Raw genomic sequence first — 19,024 nt, 5'->3', positions numbered from 1 at the left:
CAATATTACCTGCTTTAATAATAAAAATGGAACCTAGAATATTCTATATTATCTGCTGCTAAAAATGGATTAAAGGCTTTTACCATTTTATTCCTAAATGCTCTTAGTCCACAGGGATGACCTGTGTTAGACATGACAAACTCAGATAGAAAGGATACATTGCACTGGTGTACTTTATAAGGGTCCACATTGCCTTTCCTGAATGCTAACTGTAACTGATTTAAAAAAAATAACTCAGGATGGTGACGGTTAGTATTCTAATAATAAAATATATGTTAAAATTAACAACGTTTAAATACATATAGGGGGACATTTATCAAAGCAATTGTGACAGTTTTAGCCTCTTAGATCTTTTTTTTAATGTGCAAATTTGTCTTTTAAAGGCCGTGACACACTGCAGGCGAAGTGCTGGCGCGCTGCCTTTGCAAGCAGTGTGTCATGTCATTTTCTTCTGGGCACCTCAGCTGGCGAGAGCTGGCGGAGCTGAGCGTGCCGAGATGAGCAATTTCAACTTCAGCCAATCGGCTCGCGCGTATAAACCGGCGCGACGGGATGCGACGTCTGGCCGGTTGTTAAGCACGTGCCGATTGGCTGAAGGTGCAGTCAATCATCTGACTGCACTCAGCTCACACACTGCACGCAAAGCTCCGTGCCGGATAGCTTTGCTTCGCTCTGCACGGCTTCGCGTGCAGTGTGTCACTGCATTAACATGTGCCCCTGTTTTCACCTGAGCTTACACTACTTTTTCAACTGCATGTTTTTTGCACCTGTTTTGCACGTGTTTTCATCTGCACTTGTTCTGGGCTGTCTGAAACTGGAGCATCACCTAAGAAAGCAATCACAACTTAAGAAGTCCCCATGACCACTTCTTCAAGATGCGACAGTTAAGCTTTTTGCCCGAAGTTACAAGTCTTCTTTCCTGGAGTCTATTAAACCTCATTTATCAATAACATTACACTAGCTTGATAAATCTGGTGCAAATATATTTTGTGCAAGTTCAAACACTCGCAATTGCTATGATAAAATACCCCCAGAGTATCTTATTTTGTTTTATTACACAAATGCATATTTGTGTAAATTGTTCCAGTTATTGGTTTATTCCAAAGATGTTACCATGCATATTGGTAATAATGAATGACATACGCACACACCATGGTGCAGTCTGAAACAGCCTTTCTCAACCGGGGTGCCATCTAGCTTCTTTTTTTCTTTTCAAAAAGATTTTTATTGGGTTTTTAACATTTTCAAAATGAAATGTGACATTGGTACATAAATGTCTAATAACAGTACAGAATAACATGTGACATCAAGTAAAGATCGATAGGGATGGGTCAGCTAACAAAGCTGGCTACGCATTAAATAAGCATGCGAATTAGATATCACTAGGATGGGGATCTCTATTGCAAGTTCTTTCGAAGAGTGTCATTTGGGAAGAGGTTATTGGGAATTTTATTTGTGATTGAATAAAATGCTTAATTTGGAGGTATCTAAATAACTTGTTGGAAGGTAAGTTATATTTCGATTGTAGGATAGGATAGGGAATAACTTCCTGAACATTGACTAATTTGTGTAGTAGTGTTAACTGATTAGTGGCCCAAACTCGGAAAGAGGGGGATTCAAGGCCCGGGATGAAAGAAGGGTGTCAGAGAAATGATAGTAGGGGAAGGTGTGGGGAAATAAGACCACTAGAATATTTCACTGAGTCCCATATATTGAGGGAGAGACGGGTAATCGGATTGGTGATGAAAGATCTATCTCCAGGTTGTACCCATAGGAGATTGTCGATGGTAATGGGGTCGCAGTCCATCGCTTCGAGGGAGACCCAAAGAGGTGTCTCCTCGATAGCATGGTATTTGGAGATACATAGTTACATAGTTACATAGTATTTGAGGTTGAATAAAGACATTAGTCCATCAAGTCCAACCTATTAGGATCTCATTCTAGGAGTACCTGTACCCCTGTATATTACGGTGCCTTAAGAAATCGTCCAAAAGTTTCTTGAACAATTTTATACTACCAACCTCTGTATAATTATACTGCCGCCCTGGGTGGGAGATGACAGCAATTTGTGCAGCATGAAAGTATTTTTGGAGGTTTGGGACTCCCAAGCCTCCTGAGGATCTATTTTGGTACACAACAGACTTGGGAAGGCAAGATTTCTTGCTAGACCATATGAAGTTGAAGATCTTATTTTGCATCACCCTCAAGATATGGGATGCTATTGGGGCCGGGAGAACTCGAAAGGGGTATAGAAGTTTTGGGAGGAGTGTCATTTTAATTGCATCTATTTTCCCCAACCAGAAAAGGGGGTAGGTGTTCCAAATTTTTTACATATTAGAGAGTTTAGTGATCAATGATAGGTTATTTGCAGTGTAGAGAGTGGGGAAGGATGGGGTAAGGTTGATTCCAAGATATGTGAGAGAAGTAGACTCCACTGAAAGGGGAATTTCACCTCCAGTGGTGGTGTGAGATGGGATGGTAAGGAAATGCTAAGTATTTTGGACTTAGCAGGGTTAATGGACATTCCTGACAGGTCCTTAAATATATTTAGAAGTGGCATTAGATTAGGGAGAGCGATGTGTGGTTTAGAGATGTAAAGCAAGATATCATCAGCGAAGAGGCATAGTTTATGTTGTTGCCCTGCCACAGAAATACCTGTGATGTCGGGATGAGCACGGATGAGTGCTGCTAGGGGTTCAATGGCTAGGGAAAATAGGAGGGGAGATAATGGGCATCCTTGACATGTTCCTCTTTGAATTTGAAAAGATGTTGACTTATATCCCGCATATTTTACCGATGCTATTGGTTGCGAATAAAGTGTAGAAATCCAAGTACAAAAATCCTTTTCAAATCCCCAACGGCCCAATACCTCAAATAGGTAAGACCAAGACAGAGAATCAAACGCCTTATGCATATCCAATGATAATAGTATCGCTGGGATATTACGTTTCCTAGCAAAGTCTATCAGAAGACAAGTTCTGCGTACGTTATCTCCAGCTTGGTGGCGCGGCATAAAGCCTACTTTATCTCTGTGTACAAGGTCTCCTATTATCTTATTCAGTCTGGTCGCGAGTATTTTAGCCAGTATTTTTATATCAATATTCAAAAGAGATATCGGTCTAAAATAAGACCAGTTGCTATCGTCTGAGTTTGGTTTAGTGATCATACATACATTAGCTTCAAGAGATTCCTGTCTAAACCTGCCTCCTTCACGAAGGTTATTAAGGGCATCAGTGACAAGTGGGGATAGTAGGTCAGTACATTTTTTATAATAGGCTGCAGTGCAGCCATCAGATCCAGGGTGTTTGTGTAGTTCTAGTGATTTTATGGCTGTTTGTACCTCAAGATTAGTGATCGGTAGGTCTAGGGAGTTGCGTTGAGGGTCTGAGAGGGTGGGCAAGGCCAGATTCGCAAGTGTCTTGGATAGAAGGTCAGTATTTAGGGATTCTTGAGATTGGTAGAGGGATGGTAAATGTTGTGCGAATTCCTTTACAATTTTGGGCGGATTACTAGACAAGGTGCCATCTGATAAAGGCGGAGGGGCTTCTGGTGTAAGTCTATCCTCCTAAGCCTGCTGGCAAGTAATGAATCTTGTTTGTTGCCCTGTAGGTAGAACTTATGCTGAGTCCTACGTAGACTTTTTTCTGCTATGTTAGCTAGGTGTAGGTTAAGTTCCCGTCTAGTATTATCTAGCAACGATTTGTTGTAACGAGAGGGGTGGGTAGTGTATATATGTGATTGTTTCTTAAATTTATCTTCCAGAGTTTTTAAACGGATTTGTCTTATCTTATTGTGAGAAGATACAATACGGATGCATTCACCTCAAAGGACAGCTTTATGGACCTCCCACAGCATCATAGGTGAGATGTCCGGTGTTTTGTTGTGGGAAATGTAGTCAGTGATTGCTATTTGGAGGGCTGTCCGCATTCCTTCATCCGTCAGGAGAGAGTCATTTAAAGACCATGTGTGATCCACTGAGTCCGACCAAAAAGTGGACAGTTGTATAGTGACACCATGGTGGTCTGTCCATGAAAATGGCAGGATGGACGCATCAATAATCGATGGTAGAGTGGCATGTGAAGTAAAAAAATGGTCTATCCTTGAGAATGAGTTATGTGGGTTTGAATAAAAGGTGTATTCCCGAGTAGATGGATTTACTTCACGCCAGCAATCCACGCCATCTAGCTTCTATAGAGGTGCCGTCAATTAGGTTGTTATGGTCAGTGCACCACAACAACTGAGCATTCTGTACAGGCTGGCTGCCAGCATTTTAGCAACCAATGATATCATAATTTGCTTGGATGCAAGTGGCCTTTTCAGAAGCCTGCATGACAGGGTGTCAATACAGGAGAAGTATGGGGAGACAGAAAGAGAGCATTGTCACTCTATAACAGGAAGTCAAGAACATGGACCCTCAAGGATCGCCAGTTATTATTTAAATGAAAGCTGTAGATTTAGAACATAAGAAAGGCCAATCTTTTGGGTCACAAGAGTACATCTATTAAAGCTGCACCATGGTCGAGAAGGATCCTGACAATATTGATGGGAACCAAGCCTAATTGACAGCTGGCTCCACCCCCTCCCCAGCCTGTAGCTCCAGCCAGGGCTGGAGGAGCAGAGAGGGGGGTGTCTCAGAGTCCCACACCTGCTCTACACATTGGAAACAAGTATGTTTTATTTGCTACATACTTCTCCTTTGAAGACACTGAAAATGCCAACAGGTCCAAGGGATCTGTTTTCCAGGTCCTCCAGTTTCGACGTTAAATCCAGGTTGTCATTACGCAACTGCTCTAATTCATGGTGATCTACTGCCGCAACCACGGTATCCTTGCGGGCCTCCAGCTCTGCTGTTTGCTGCCCCAGTTCACGGATTTCCCTGGTCACCTTGTCTGTGATCCGCTTGGAAGTGCTCTGAATGTTTTTTCGGAACATTTTATCAATGTGGCAAAGCAGGGCATCTTGTGAGGCAGAGGTGCGTTCAGGAGAGGGTGACCTATGCCTGCTGTCACCATCAGCAGCATCGCTAGCTAGGAGGGGAGGAGAAGGCTGACATGGTGCCTTCTTGCAGGCTCACCTGACACTATTTTGGTGGCCACGTGTGCAAGGGCTTCCTTGATGGAGCGGCACCTCTGTCGTGAGCCGATGCCCGTCATGAAAGCGATCACCACTGTGGCCAGAAAACCCGGGCGGATCTTGAGAAGTTGGTGCTGTGGGACTTCGTGAGTCTGCTTGCTGTATAGTCCCCGCGAGGTGTGGAGCGCAGTTATGGAGCGTCCTCCATCCCGCGCCGCGTGCATGCGCCCTCTGACTCTGTGTTTTTTTTTCAATTAAAGGACTTTTTCTAAAAGTGTGGTGTCTTTATTTACATTTTAATGTAACCATTTAGTGAATGAGTGAGGGTACAAGTACTGCTTGCTCATTCACAAGGGGGAGGGCGGCGACATCTGGGTGCCCCCTTAATTAAAGGAGTACCCTGATGCAAATAAGCCCCCCCTGTCTGCAGACCCCCACAACCACCGGGTCAGGGTTGTGGGGAAGAGGACCTTGTCCCCATCGGCATGGGGACAGCCTCCCAATGCTGAGGGCACGTGGCCTTGTAACTTGGCGGGATCCCTCCTAACATTCCTACGAGAACGAAGGGGTCTGGTATAAATCAGGAGGGGAACCTCACGCTTTTTTTTTCTTCTGCGGACTGTAAAAAAAAAAATTTCCTTTTTTTACCTTTTGTCTAATGTCACTTTGCTGCAACGAAAGTTCGTCCAGAACTAAAACATACTACTGCTAACGAATTTCATCCGACATTTTCGTTATGGGAAATTCAGATTTATTTGCACTTGTCATTTCTGAATAACGAAAATTTGCCCGAATAATGAATCTTTCTGGAACGAATCGGACGTGTCTATTATTTATACTTTAGGTTGCATGCTCAAAGGCCATCATCCTTATCCTCCTTTCACTACTCAGTGACCTGGAACACGCATGTGTTTCAGGTGTTGCAATGATTGACATGGACATGCTTGTCCCAGTCCAGTTGACTAACTATATAGTCAAATTTAGGCATGACAATCCCTAGAAAAAGCAACTTCAAAAAGTCAGCAGGTCTATAAAACGAAACCACCAATTATTGGTAGAATGTAAAAAAAAAAAAGAATTGCTCATTGATGAAGATCAGAGACAATAAAAAAAATACGAAGCAAATCCTGGGACAAATCTTCCAACCTTGGACTGTCCTTGGAAATAACTCCCGTTACCTAGATTGTATTCCAGCTGATTCTGATTCAAACTGATTCACCAGCAGCAAGGCACCAGAATTGTACAATTGTATTATGGCCAAAACTTTGTTGACTTTGACTTGTGTGCATTACATTTCAAATCTAGGTGAAGCAACAAGTTCTGCAGCTTTGTAACGTGATATTTGTATTATATTGTGGTAATTAGCACCGTGCTAATCAGATGAAAATAAATAATGCTTGCATTGTTCCCGCCATCCCGCAATTATGTGTTGTAATTCCTGGCTATGTAAACAAACACAGCGTACAAGCTGCTTGAAAGTAAAGCTCAACACACAATACAGGTCTTCAATGGACAGAACATACACAGGAGGGACCGGCAATGTGTGTGTTTGGTGAAGACACACCTTAATTTGTGAGTTGCGGGATGTTGAAATTGCCTCTTGTTTCCAAGCCAGGGATCTCTAGTAAACACAAGCACATACATCATATTTAATCAGCTGCCTGCACACAGTTGCAGTCGGATGTCTAGTAGAAGTTAAAGGAATCGTCCACCTAACACTTTGAAATGAACTGATCATCGTCCCATCATCCCCCAACCATCATCCATTGTAAAGCGGAGAGTGGAATCTCACAGAAAGTTCCATGCCTTTCTCTCAATAGCTGTGTTTGTATATATTGGTACATTGGCTCTCATCGTTCGTAGATCAGAGCTGGTAGATCTTAATAAAGAACTCCTAACGCGGAGAGATATGTGCTACCATTGGACTGTGCTCATGTTATCCCTTCTGTAACCCTAATACTAACCCTTCCTGTTTCCATATCACACTTACCCTTCCTGTAATCTCAACAGTAACCTTCTCTGTCAACTTAATCATAACCCACCCGTAACCCTGAGGCCCTTTCAGACACCTTCAGTTCCAATCTGTAGGTAATCCATGCTGATCGGAATGGATGTCACCGTTGTGACATCCGTGTCTGTCCAGTTTTTCCCTCCATCTTACAATGGAGAAAAAAAACTTACCGGACCCATGTTGGTCTATGAGGAATCGGGTGTAAACAAACGTGTGTCCTTTTACATTAAATTACCTCCGATCAGGCGGCATGGTCAGGTCCATCAAAATGGAACTCTAATCCCTTTGTTTTCCTGGACCTGGCCAGAGCTAACCAGATGTAAAGGGATGCATGCCCATTTAGATTCAGCTGCCCATTGACTAACATCAGGATCCCAATCAGTATCTGCTGACTCTCAAAATACCTGAGCAGTCTGATTGGATGCAGGCATTGTTCAGGTGTTTTGAGAGTCAGCAGGGCCGACTAGCAAGATACTGAAGCTTGGCCCAGCGGGAGATTCCTCCGTCCACACAGTTTAGCGTAGATGGAGGAATCTGTTGCACTTTTTCCATCTGACCATAGAAAATCTGCAGATAATCTATAGGTGTGTGGCCATCTTTACACTAACCCATTCTGTAACTCTAACTCTAACCTTCACATTCACAACTTTTCTTTTTACCGCTCACATTAACCCTCCTCAACTATCACCCTCCCTGTAGCTCTAGCTCTCACAGTAATAATCTCTGTAAACCTAAAGGTTAACGCTCCCTGTACCCTGAACACTAACCTTTTCTTATAAATCTAACCCTCGCCACAACCCTAACACTAAGTCCCCATTCACACATGTACATTTAAAGTGGACATCGTGCAACAATGCATGACAAAAGGAATCCCATTCAAAGGTGCTTCTTTTGCTATAGAGTGCGTTTGAGCCCCATTGAGTTCAATAGGAACACATATAAAAGCATGTAACATGCATTTTAGTGCCCCATGCTCTATCAAGCGATTCTTTATTTCACCTTCATTGGCCAAAACCAAAATGCATAACTCATGAAAACCAATGTGAAAATGCATTACAACGCATACAAAAACACATGAAAATGCAGTGTATAAGTGTGAACAAAAACTGACTCTCCTCTGTGTCAGTCACAGTTTTCTGCAGGCCTGGGCCCACTCCTGTGAACTGGGTTCGCACAAAGACCCCCCACACATCACTAAAACCATTACTTATAAATATCCTTCTCTGTAACACCAAACCTAACACTCAATTTTCATTTCTATTTATTACAGGCATTTATATAGCACCAACAATTCACGCAGCGCTCTACATACTATTTATAACAACAGTCCCTGCCCTACAATTTAAGATCCCGATCTCACATACATACACACACTAGGACTGATTTAGAAAGGAGCCAATTATCCTACCAGAATGTGTTTGGAGTGTGGCAGGAAGCCCATGCAAGAACAGGGTGAACATGCAAATTCCATGCAGATAGTGTCCTGACGAGGATTTGAACCTGGGACCCCAGTGGTGCGAGGCAGACATGTATTCCCACCACCCCTTCACTGGGATCCTCTAAACCCTTGGTTCTCAACTGGTGGGTTGTGACATGCCTTCCTGTTTTCTAGGTGAAAGGCTCCTCCCCCTCCCCCTAGGGCAGCACTGTCAGTTCCCACGCTGAGCAGCCATTCAAAATATGCTGCCCAATACTGAGTGTCAGCTTGAGGTGGGGTTGAGTAGGGCTATCGCTTTTCTGCCTTTTCGCTAAGATCAAGTGTAGTATCTGTTCTTACCAGTTTCCGGTGGGGAAAAAGAACTGTCCTTTCGGGGGGATGGTTACTTAGTAGTCGCTGGAGTTAAGGTTCGTGCCGGGCTGCTTCTTGTGAGAGGGGAGACAGCCTTGGTATACGGCCTTCTGATGTGGACGGGTACTTGCTTGCTCTGGCCGGAGGGTTCGGGGGCAGCAGAGGCCCGTGGTGCTGTGCCCCTGGGGGTGGCACCCCAGGGGTGCCAGAGAATCACTTTGGGTGTGGGACCCCAACACTGATTCACTGACACAAGGTCACGGCACTCCATGCCTTTACTGCACAACGCCTCGTGGACAGGCCTTATGGCTAGTCCGGGGCAATATTTTTGCACTCCGGCCCTTAAGGCCTGTCAGCGTGGTGCACTGGCACTTTAGATTTATTTATGCACGATTGGCACGTTTTTGCTTTTTGATTGAAATTGAACCACAGATGGCGGAGGGTGCGGGTACCTTCGGGGTCCTATCCTGATGCTGTGGAGGAGATTTTGTGACCCTTATGGGGCCCACTGTCTTCTCCAACCTGGTGGGGCCTCTCTTCGGGAGAGCCCCCCAACCTAGTACGTGTGGGACCAGTTTCGGCATGTCCCAGAGGATCGGGGCCCGCCGGCCTTCGGGTAGGTGGACCAAAGTCATCCTAGCCCCTGTCAGGAGCCTTGCGCCCCGGGGGGTCAGGAAATTGTGGCCCCTTCTCTTCGAAGAAGGACCAAAAGCACCTGTAGCCCTATTGTGGTGTCAGGTCCTTTAAGAGGAAAGATATTGCAGCTGCAGGTGGAGCCAGAGAGCACAGCTTGTGGAGACTGTAATACAGAGCTGATTTTGATACGTTTTTGCTGAAAGGATTTTGAGAACTGCATCCCCCAGGAGGCTGTGGGGAGGTAACAGGAGGCTTATGGGTTGCAACTGCAGAGCAGCCTCAGTCTGGATCAGCCATCTGAAGAGGGCAGACCTGTGTAACCCTGTGGGTGTTAAGACTGTGTGCAACAGAGCTGTGTGGTCACCGCTGACATACAGGGACACACTGGCTCTGTGCAGCGGTGTATAGAGAGACTGACCTGAGTTGCTGAATCAGAGAGGATCCGATCGAGTGCCTGAAGTGAGGACCTGTGACGTCCAGGCCTAGCAGCACGGGCGAACCAGCCACCGGGGTGATCCAGCCAGCCCAGCTGAGAGGGAGGAGCCAGACGAAGACGAACGAGATGACTGCCAGTCTCCTGAATAAGTGAAAACTTCTTACAAGGGACCCAGATGACTTCACCTTCCTCCCAGAGTCGACTTGAGAGAGAGAGAGAGAGGACATCCAGCTTCTACCAGCAGACTTCATCTCTTCCCATTTGATCTGAGGAGTGGTGAGAGGCCTTTGGCCGCAGTGACACCCTGTTTATTGTTCATATCTGCACTACAGTAAGGGCCCCAACGCCGGCTAACCTAGGACAGTACTACTGGCCAGTAGTTTAGAGTGGGGTAGATACTTTTAAGTAGAGATATTAATGTTGATTGCATTCAATCTAAGTATATTATCTGAGACATTCTGACATTGCAGGCTTTCGTGCATGCAATAGATAGCCGCGGCTGCTGCGTGTCAGATTGCCTTATCCTGTTATTGGTTGTATTACATGTGATTGGGGAGCCGTTAAGTGCTTTGTTCTATTCCATAGTCCTTAAATCTGTTATAAAGCTTCACAAGGTGTGCTGGTGTGCTGTGGGTTCATTGCTTGTGGTGTGTCACAGAGGTGAAACAGGAGACCCGATCATTCAGCGGCTCCTTCGGGGGTAAGCGCTACACACCCTTATGCACTTTTTTCAGTGTGCTGTGATTTCACGATTCACTTTCTTTATTCACAGGGGATTCGTTTTCGAACACGCTCCACGCGCTTTAGATGTAAAAATCTGTTCTTATTTAAAAAAAAAAAAAAATGGCTGCAAGGGAGCTCCATCCATATGTAGATTGCTTACAACTCCCTTGCATGTCCTGTATAGGTGCCTGGACCGGAGTGATGTCACATTCTGGCTCCCGGCACCTCTTCAGTGTGTGCAAGGGAGCTGTACAAGTGGATTCACTTATGAATGGAGCTCCGGCACAACACAGGTTGAGGATCCACTCCAGTTCTCCTAAGGTAGGGAGACTGGGTGGATTTAAACAAAAAGAAAAAAAATTAAAAACTTTTTTTGGGTGTATGTGTGTGTGAGAATGTCTGTGAGTGTGTGAGATTGTGTCTGTGGTTGTGTGTGTCTGTCAGTGTTTTTGAGGGCCCATTCACACTAGTACAGTGCGTTTATTGCAGAGTCCCATGCGATTAACGCACTGTACCACGCAATCACACCCACCGCATGTTCTGGTGCGGGAGGTGCAGTGAATTGTCATTCATTTTCCACCCACAGTACTATCGCCCCCACATTGGAACGCGCGGTACAACAATGCCGTGCGTTCCATTGCAGTGCAACTTGGGTCACTACTTAATGACCAAGGACAAATGTAGGTCCTGAGGTTACACAGGTTGAGAACCACTGCTCTAAACCAAATTCCAATGCAGAAAGATACTAAAGCTGACCTTGCAGCTCCAGAATTTTGTTTATATTGCATACACAGTATTCATAGTTAGCTGCCTGTCAGACATATTATCCACATACCCTGAAATACAAGCTTAAATGACACACAACTAGGAGATTGAATGTTTTAATGACTTGAATGAGTTCCTGGAAACCCCAAGCCATCCATCAGGAAGTAACAAGTCACAGTCAAGGTTATCTGGATGAAAAGTCACAGCAGTCACATGATCGTATGGTCACATCACCACCCGCAGTCAAGTGAAGCATCCCGCACGCCCAGACTATAATGTGTTTTATTATTGGGTTTATGTGCTTCTGTCCATAGTTGTCCAGTTGATATGCAATTAGTAAATTGGGCAGATAAAAAGATTTGTGCAATCCATGACCATCGATTAGTCACAAAAGGTAGAAAATAGTCACTAAGGGCCTCAGGTGTTTGCTAATTACAGACTATAATCCTGGCCTATTAAGATGTGTATGTTTTTGCTTTGTTGCCACGGAGACCTTCTAGTCACCTGCAGGCTATAAAAACTTAAAACGTAAACCAAAGCATGATTTATGCATTTACTAACTTATCTAGAATTTTACCCACTTCCCTCCAGGGAGACTTATTCATTCTGTTGCATTCTAAGTAATATAAAAAAAAAAAATCACTAACTGAGTGAGACTTGACAGTATAAGAAATCACCTTTTATTGCAACCTGCTGGCATTCAATCGAAACTGAAATAGTGGGAATTTTGTACATCTATTTCTTGGAGTTCATTGAGGGAAGGGAGACAGGAATACAGATACAGTTAGGTTATACTGCCACATATAGGAGGATTGGGCACTGGTAAACAGCCCACAGTATAACCCCTCCTTTACCCAGCATGCCTTGGTTTTGTGGTAAAGCAGTACTAAGGGTATGAACAAAAGATACAGAGGGGTAGTACAAAAATATAATATTTCTTCCTTTACAGGCCTCACTGGGAGGACTGGTGACTGCCTGATGCCCAGAAACTGTCTGAAGGACCAATGTACAAATCTAAAAGGATGGGATGGAAAACCTGGCAACATGACCAAGGAGAGGGTATGGAAGAGCGACCTGATGCTCCAGACCAGGATGGAAGGATCACTGCCAGCAGGCAATGACTCTACCCAAAAAGAACACTGATCCTGAGGCAGCGAGAAGCTAATCAACCAGAACCCACCATAAAACCGGTGGACCCATAACAAATTCACAATGGGGAAGAAGGGTCGCGACAACCTGATGTGCTCAACAGAACAAAACACTGTCCACAATCCACAAAAAGAGACAGGTTTCAAGACAATCTAACACAAAAAAAACAGGTCCAGGTAAAAGGATAGGCCAGTCTATATGCGAAGAGAGAATGTACATATAGTACATTCTTATAGCCCACAAAGGCGTGGGGGGACCTCTGAGCCCACTAGAGAACTCAAGGGTTCGATTCCACAAAGACATGTGACTGAAGGAAGAAGGTGCTGGAAGACACCACCACAAAGGTAGGCAGGAATGAACAACGAGGCCACAAAATGCCCCCAAAGGGCACTGAGGATGAAAGAAAGGTAAACATCCTCTCTAATACCCCTAGGGGATCCTGGGGCCTGCAGAAGAAAAAAAACAATTGCTGTGGGTCTTGCCTACCCCTTAGCCTTAGCCATGGTTCTCAGAAGCTTCCGATTCCCCCCGATCAAACGAATTATCTACAACTGTGGTGCGAGGACTAGGAACTTTAGTCAAAATGCCAAGAGCATTATAAGGACAGGAATAGGGAAGGTGTCTTGTGAACTTCACCCAGGAGGCTGCTGGACAGCTAGGGATGGACAAACACTGCCATCCATAGATGGTACCTTCAGCAGAGTGTCAAAGTGCTCTGCCTGCTGGAAATTTGGAGGCTTCAAGTGAAGATCTCCAACCAGTGTGAAAAATCTGAAGCTCAGCCAGGTGCACCCAATGCTCCTCCCATGGTTCAGGGGAGCCAATGCAATAGCCTTTTTAAGAAACAACTGAGCGAGGTCAACGTGCTCGCAATTGCCCAGCACAGGTGTTCAGCAACTTACCCTGTCGCGGTGGTGGTGGGGGCTCCCTCAGACATGATGGCACTTCAACACCTACATGGTGTCCAACGGGGTACAATACAGGAAACGTTGTCAAGATGGGTTCCCCTGATGTGAAGGGAACTAATTGCTCAGTGGGATAGCAGATGGTAGTCCTGGGGATGGGGTTGATTCAGGAAGTGGAATGCCCCAGGGGTGGTAGAAAGAGGCTACACTAGCTGCTTGAAAAGGCTGAAGGATTACAGCAGGGGCTACCTAATCCACAGAGACAGAATCCCAGGCCTGCTCTAAACCAGCAACCCCAAAGAAAGGGTCTAAAGGAGGCCATATTAAAACTGGCATGAAGGAGGCCATCCTGAGGGTGTTGTCCCTTGACACCCCACACTCCCTCAATGAAGGGATAGATTCCCTGACTGACAACAAGGATGCAAAGGGTACACCAGCTGTAGGCCTTTTTCAGGGATGACTTAAGCTGGAGCACAACACCCACTGGAGCCTGGCAAGACCTGACCCAGCCGAATCTCACGGGAGTCGGGCCTTTCAGAAAGGTGCTGACCACACGAATCCATGAAGCTAAATCTCTTTACAGTGGGACACCTAGTTTTGGCCCTTCCCACAGCTCTGCTCAGCGTATGTACAGCACAGTTATGTAATGATGTAATAACATCAATAAGCATAGAAGTAAAATATGTTAATTTATAATTGTGTATTACAATTATATTAGCAATTTCACCAGTTTTACATTTTAAAATCAACATGACTGATGGACTTGTCAATTTTGTCCTCTTAGTCAAACCCCTCCCCCCATAAACACATGGACTGCGTGACATCACACACAGTCCTGTATTTAACCATATATAAAATAACGGTTATCATGCAGAATAACCATAATACAACATTTCGAAAAAATAACCTAAAGACTGATGGTTGACAAAAGGGGTTTCTGGTGTCTATTAGCTAAAAGAAGGCTTTACTAAAAACCACTCATGTTCCCGCCCACTAGGTGGTAGGGAGGTGCCGCAGGGGTAGTTTTCTTTACTAAAAACTACCCCTGCAGCACCTCCCTACCACCTACCTCCCTTTCCCCACTTGCTCGAGGACAGCTCCAAAATGGACTATTCGCGACTTCCCAAGGGACTAAGCCCTGTCAACAACTGACACCAAGGGAGGGGGGCACCATACATCCAAATGGCTCCCCACCAAAGACCCCTTACCATGCCAAGCTGCCATGACAAACACACATAGATCTCAAGCCGTCAAAAGCAGTGAACCAGGGAAGGCAGGCGGGACCAACTTCTTACCTTGTCAACTGTCTAGAAAGAACTCCCAGCAGCCTCCGCAGAGCCTACCCCTGCGGCATCTCCCTACCACCTTCCAATCTAATGACTTCCAATCAGTTAAGGCCTGCTACCTTTCTTAATCCTTTGCTCTTTCCCAGGGACTCTTCCTCCCCAAGGTCCTGTATCCCCCTCTGTTTATTTCTCCAGGTCTGTCTTCATTTTAACTAGACTACAGTTCCTGTTATGGCCAATGTATGCTCATGCTTATTCGGTACCTTCAAAAAGAAAATGACAGATATATCAGACTTTAGACATGTTTAATTGGAGAACCTCCCATGTTTTGATCCATTGAGTCACTCAGGGCTCATAAATCAATGAATGTTCTGGCTGTAAAATGTTATGGTGATTACTGAGCGCATGATCTGCTATAAATCTAAACTGTACATAATCGATGTATTTTATATACAACTAGCTGTCATCACAGCTCATTGTGCAGTGTCGGAGCTTGTTGTGACATTGGAGTGTATAATTCAAGAGATTGAAATACTGGGGACTGGGAAATATCTGAAAATAATGCTGACAGTTTACAGCTGTTGCAGTTATCGCTCAGTGCTTGTCATTGTTATTGATTTGCTTGTCTACGGGTATTACATTTTACTGAATGGCTTGCAAGAATTTATTTTTGCTAGGAATAATGTATTGGGTTAAGATAGTATACAGTGTTGAGCTTGGCATTGGCAGTGCCAGGTCACATATTCGGTAGCAGCAACATTGATCTGCAGTAAAAATTGGAATCAATCCTTCACTATCTTTGATTAAAAAAAACTTTGCTAATAGCAGGTCAGTCTTGAGTAGCCATTTTAAGTAATGGTTCTGCCCCAATTAGGGCTCATTTAGAGGTCAATGGGGGTTCCATGAGCAGTTTGGAGTACAAGATTAATCTCCCATCTGATGGTACCTGCATAGTTTTGTAGCCAACGTCACACATCAGAGCCAATGCTGTGTAACCAGTGGAGCCTATCCTCTTGACTCTGAAGTAAGTAACCATCAACAGCAATGATCATTTTAGCTATCTGAAATGGTGGCATTCACCCCACTGTCCCCCAATGTATTGGGGCACCATACTGACCCTCTAGATAACAGGGCATTTTTCCCACTGACCATTAACGCAATGGGGGCACCACACTGGCCTCTTAAGTACCGGGGCATTCTTGTAATGGGGCACCACACTGACGCCCAAGAATATAGTGCATTCAACCCACTGACCATCACTGTAAGGGGCACTACACGGACCCCTAAAATAATAAGGTATTATTCCCACTGACCACCAATGTAAGAGGGCACCTTTCCCACTGACAACCAATGTAAGAGGAAGCCTCTCCTACTAGCCATCATTGTACAGGTCTTTACAGGTTCAGGAGAGGATCCAAACTTCACAGAGCCAGGGAGGAAATATGGATATATGGACCAATCATTGCTAAGATTAATTTTTATTTATGTTGGATTGGTGTTCCTTGGATTGATAGTTCTTGGATTGGTGGTTCTTGGATTGATAGTTCTTGGACTGGTGGTTCTTGGATTGGTGGTTCTTGGATTGATGGTTCTTGGACTGGTGTTTCTTGGATTGATGGTTTTTGGATTAGTGGTTCTTGGACTGGTGGTTCTTGGATTGGTGGTTCTTGGATTGGTGGTCCTTGCATTGGTGGTTTTTGGATTGGTGGTTGATGGACTGATGGTTACTCCAATAATTGCTGAAGTTTGGCTGTAAGATTCCTTTTTATTTATCTTGGACTGGTGGTTCTTGGATTGGTGGTTCTTGGATTGATGGTTCTTGGACTGGTGTTTCTTGGATTGATGGTTTTTGGATTAGTGGTTCTTGGACTGGTGGTTCTTGGATTGGTGGTTCTTGGATTGATGGTTCTTGGACTGGTGTTTCTTGGATTGATGGTTTTTGGATTAGTGGTTCTTGGACTGGTGGTTCTTGGATTGGTGGTTCTTGGACGTGTGGTTCTTGGATTGGTGGTCCTTGCATTGGTGGTCCTTGCATTGGTGGTCCTTGCATTGGTGGTTTTTGGATTGGTGGTTGATGGACTGATGGTTACTCCAATAATTGCTGAAGTTTGGCTGTAAGATTCCTTTTTATTTATCTTGGATTGGTGGTTCTTGGACTGGTGGTTATTGGACTGATGGTGCTTGGATTGATGGTTCTTGTGCATGGTATTGTGCATTGTTGAAGCATGCATGCTAACTTGTTTAGCCACAATGCTCCTGGCTCTTTGGGTGGTGCGTTCCAGTGCCATTCATTGTAAATGGCACTCTGATGCATTGTACAGTAGAACACAAAACACAGCTTCGCACCACGATTAATATACCACGTTTAGGATAAAAGAGTCATGTGTATTTTTCATCCATTGTGGTGCGTTGGCGGCCCAAAATGAAGGGCCTGCCATAACACAACACATATTACACAAGCCATAGTGTACATTAACACGTTCATTAAAGCACTGCAAAGGAACACTTATGTGTGAATGGGCCGTAATACTTTTTGAACACGCACTGCAAGACATGCCATTGCACATGTTAATTGAAAATGAAACAGAATATTCACAAAGCAGGGTGTTGTAGCATGTGCGTTGTGCTCAGTCTGGTGGGGGAGAGGGGGCGGTGTGATGCGCTGTCTCAACACATCACATTGTTTCCTTTTTTGTACGTTTATTTGGAGTGTACAAAGTGTACACTCCCATCAAGTTTCTGCGCAGTAGCTGTACTGTGCTGTGATGTGCAGTGTGCCCTTAAGCTGCATTCACTCAGGGATTGTATCTGCGTCCTGGGATTCCTGCAGCAAGAACCCCAGATGTGCCCGTTCAGATGTGGCCGCTGTACCCATTCAAGTTAATGATCGGGTGACAGCGGACGCATCCACATGTAATTGTACATGGTATGATTACTTGTGGTTTGGGATAGATGATTGTCCCTGGACGCATCTATCATGCATCCAGGGGCAATCATCTATCCCAAACCACTGTCACCCTGTTATTAACTTGAATGAGTACAGCGACACCTGGGATTCTTGCTGCAAGAATCCATAAGCTTTTGCACCAGGAATCCCAGAATGAACAAACAAGCCCTGTGTGAATGCAGCCTTACTGAAATGGCAAAGCTCCACCTGAGCGTTCTGTCGTGCGTTTCCCAAAGCACGACCAAGCTTAACATGAGAAATCACAGTATTTTCAATGGTGCCTGTTCACATCTGAGGCTAGGTTCGCACCTAGGCGACACCTCAGCGCGTGGCAATCGTGCACGATTCCACGTGGATTGCAGCACAGTCAGGACTTGCCAAAGTGTGGACATATCGCGCTATGGGTCCCATTATTTCCTAATGGCACCCCAGTCACACCGGGCGGTTTCGCCTCCCCGATTCCGCTTGTGCTTCCAAACACGAAAACAGCCGCGTGTCGTGTATCGCAAAAAGAAGGTACTTGTACCTTTTTTCTGCGATTGCCGGACGTATGTCACCACATTTAAATCAATGGGGCCGCGCAGCAACCGCTGCCTGCATTGTGCAGGACCACACGACACCCAGGACAGAGCAGTTACAGACCGGATCAAAACTGCGTCCAATGTATTACAATGGTATTTTGGGCTCTAGTTCACACCACAGCGTTCAGTTCCAGAGCATGTAAAAAAAAACTGCAGCAAGCCCTATTATACCTGCTCTGGAACACTCTGGAAAGCATGCAAACTCATCTGAAACGCATGAAAACGCCCTGGAACGCACTTTTACCAAAAACGGCCCGGAACGCATCAAAACCGTGGTATAACACACTGCATTGCATGTGCAGAGACTTATGCAGATCTGGTCTGCAGATCTGGTGTGAACAAGCCCTCAAGTGTGCATGGGGGCTCCAGGCCTGACATACAATCATATACAATGTATCTGCTTGTAGATTTACAGATTACGCAAACGTTAGCCAGTAACCATATGCGATCAATCATCAGATTCATTGATAGGGAAGTGATTCATTTTAATTATCGGGGACTGGTAAGGATATAAATTTTTTAATGTGCAGATTGTAATTGTTGTGCTGATTGAATATTTTGCTCTTTGATACACTGTGTGTGTTTGGAATGCGCCGGCGAGGAATGAATTGTGAGAAGGGTGATGTGTTTCTTCCTTGTAGTGGTGGAAAGCAGGGAGGAATGTATGAGGCCATTGTGTGACACCATAGGCTCACCTGCTCATACTGGCCCCACCTGCTGGCG

At 44.9% G+C, this 19,024-nt stretch overlaps 1 protein-coding gene across 1 annotated transcript in view; it reads left to right on the top strand.

Moving 5' to 3' along the window:
• The first annotated feature begins 11,102 nt into the window (after positions 1-11,102).
• The window catches only part of CCDC68 (coiled-coil domain containing 68), a 46,476-nt gene continuing 38,554 nt past the window's right edge, over positions 11,103-19,024 (top strand). The window contains exon 1 of the mRNA XM_018570272.1: positions 11,103-11,113. The gene's annotated coding sequence lies outside the window, so the exon portion shown is untranslated. The remainder of the gene's footprint in view (positions 11,114-19,024) is intronic.

The sequence above is a fragment of the Nanorana parkeri genome, unplaced genomic scaffold, assembly GCF_000935625.1.
Source record: "Nanorana parkeri isolate BGI_ZX_2015 unplaced genomic scaffold, ASM93562v1 scaffold1492, whole genome shotgun sequence".
Classification (NCBI taxonomy): Eukaryota; Metazoa; Chordata; class Amphibia; order Anura; family Dicroglossidae; genus Nanorana; species Nanorana parkeri.
Note: the sequence above shows the minus strand (reverse complement) of the source record. Positions and strands in the feature narration are given on the sequence as shown.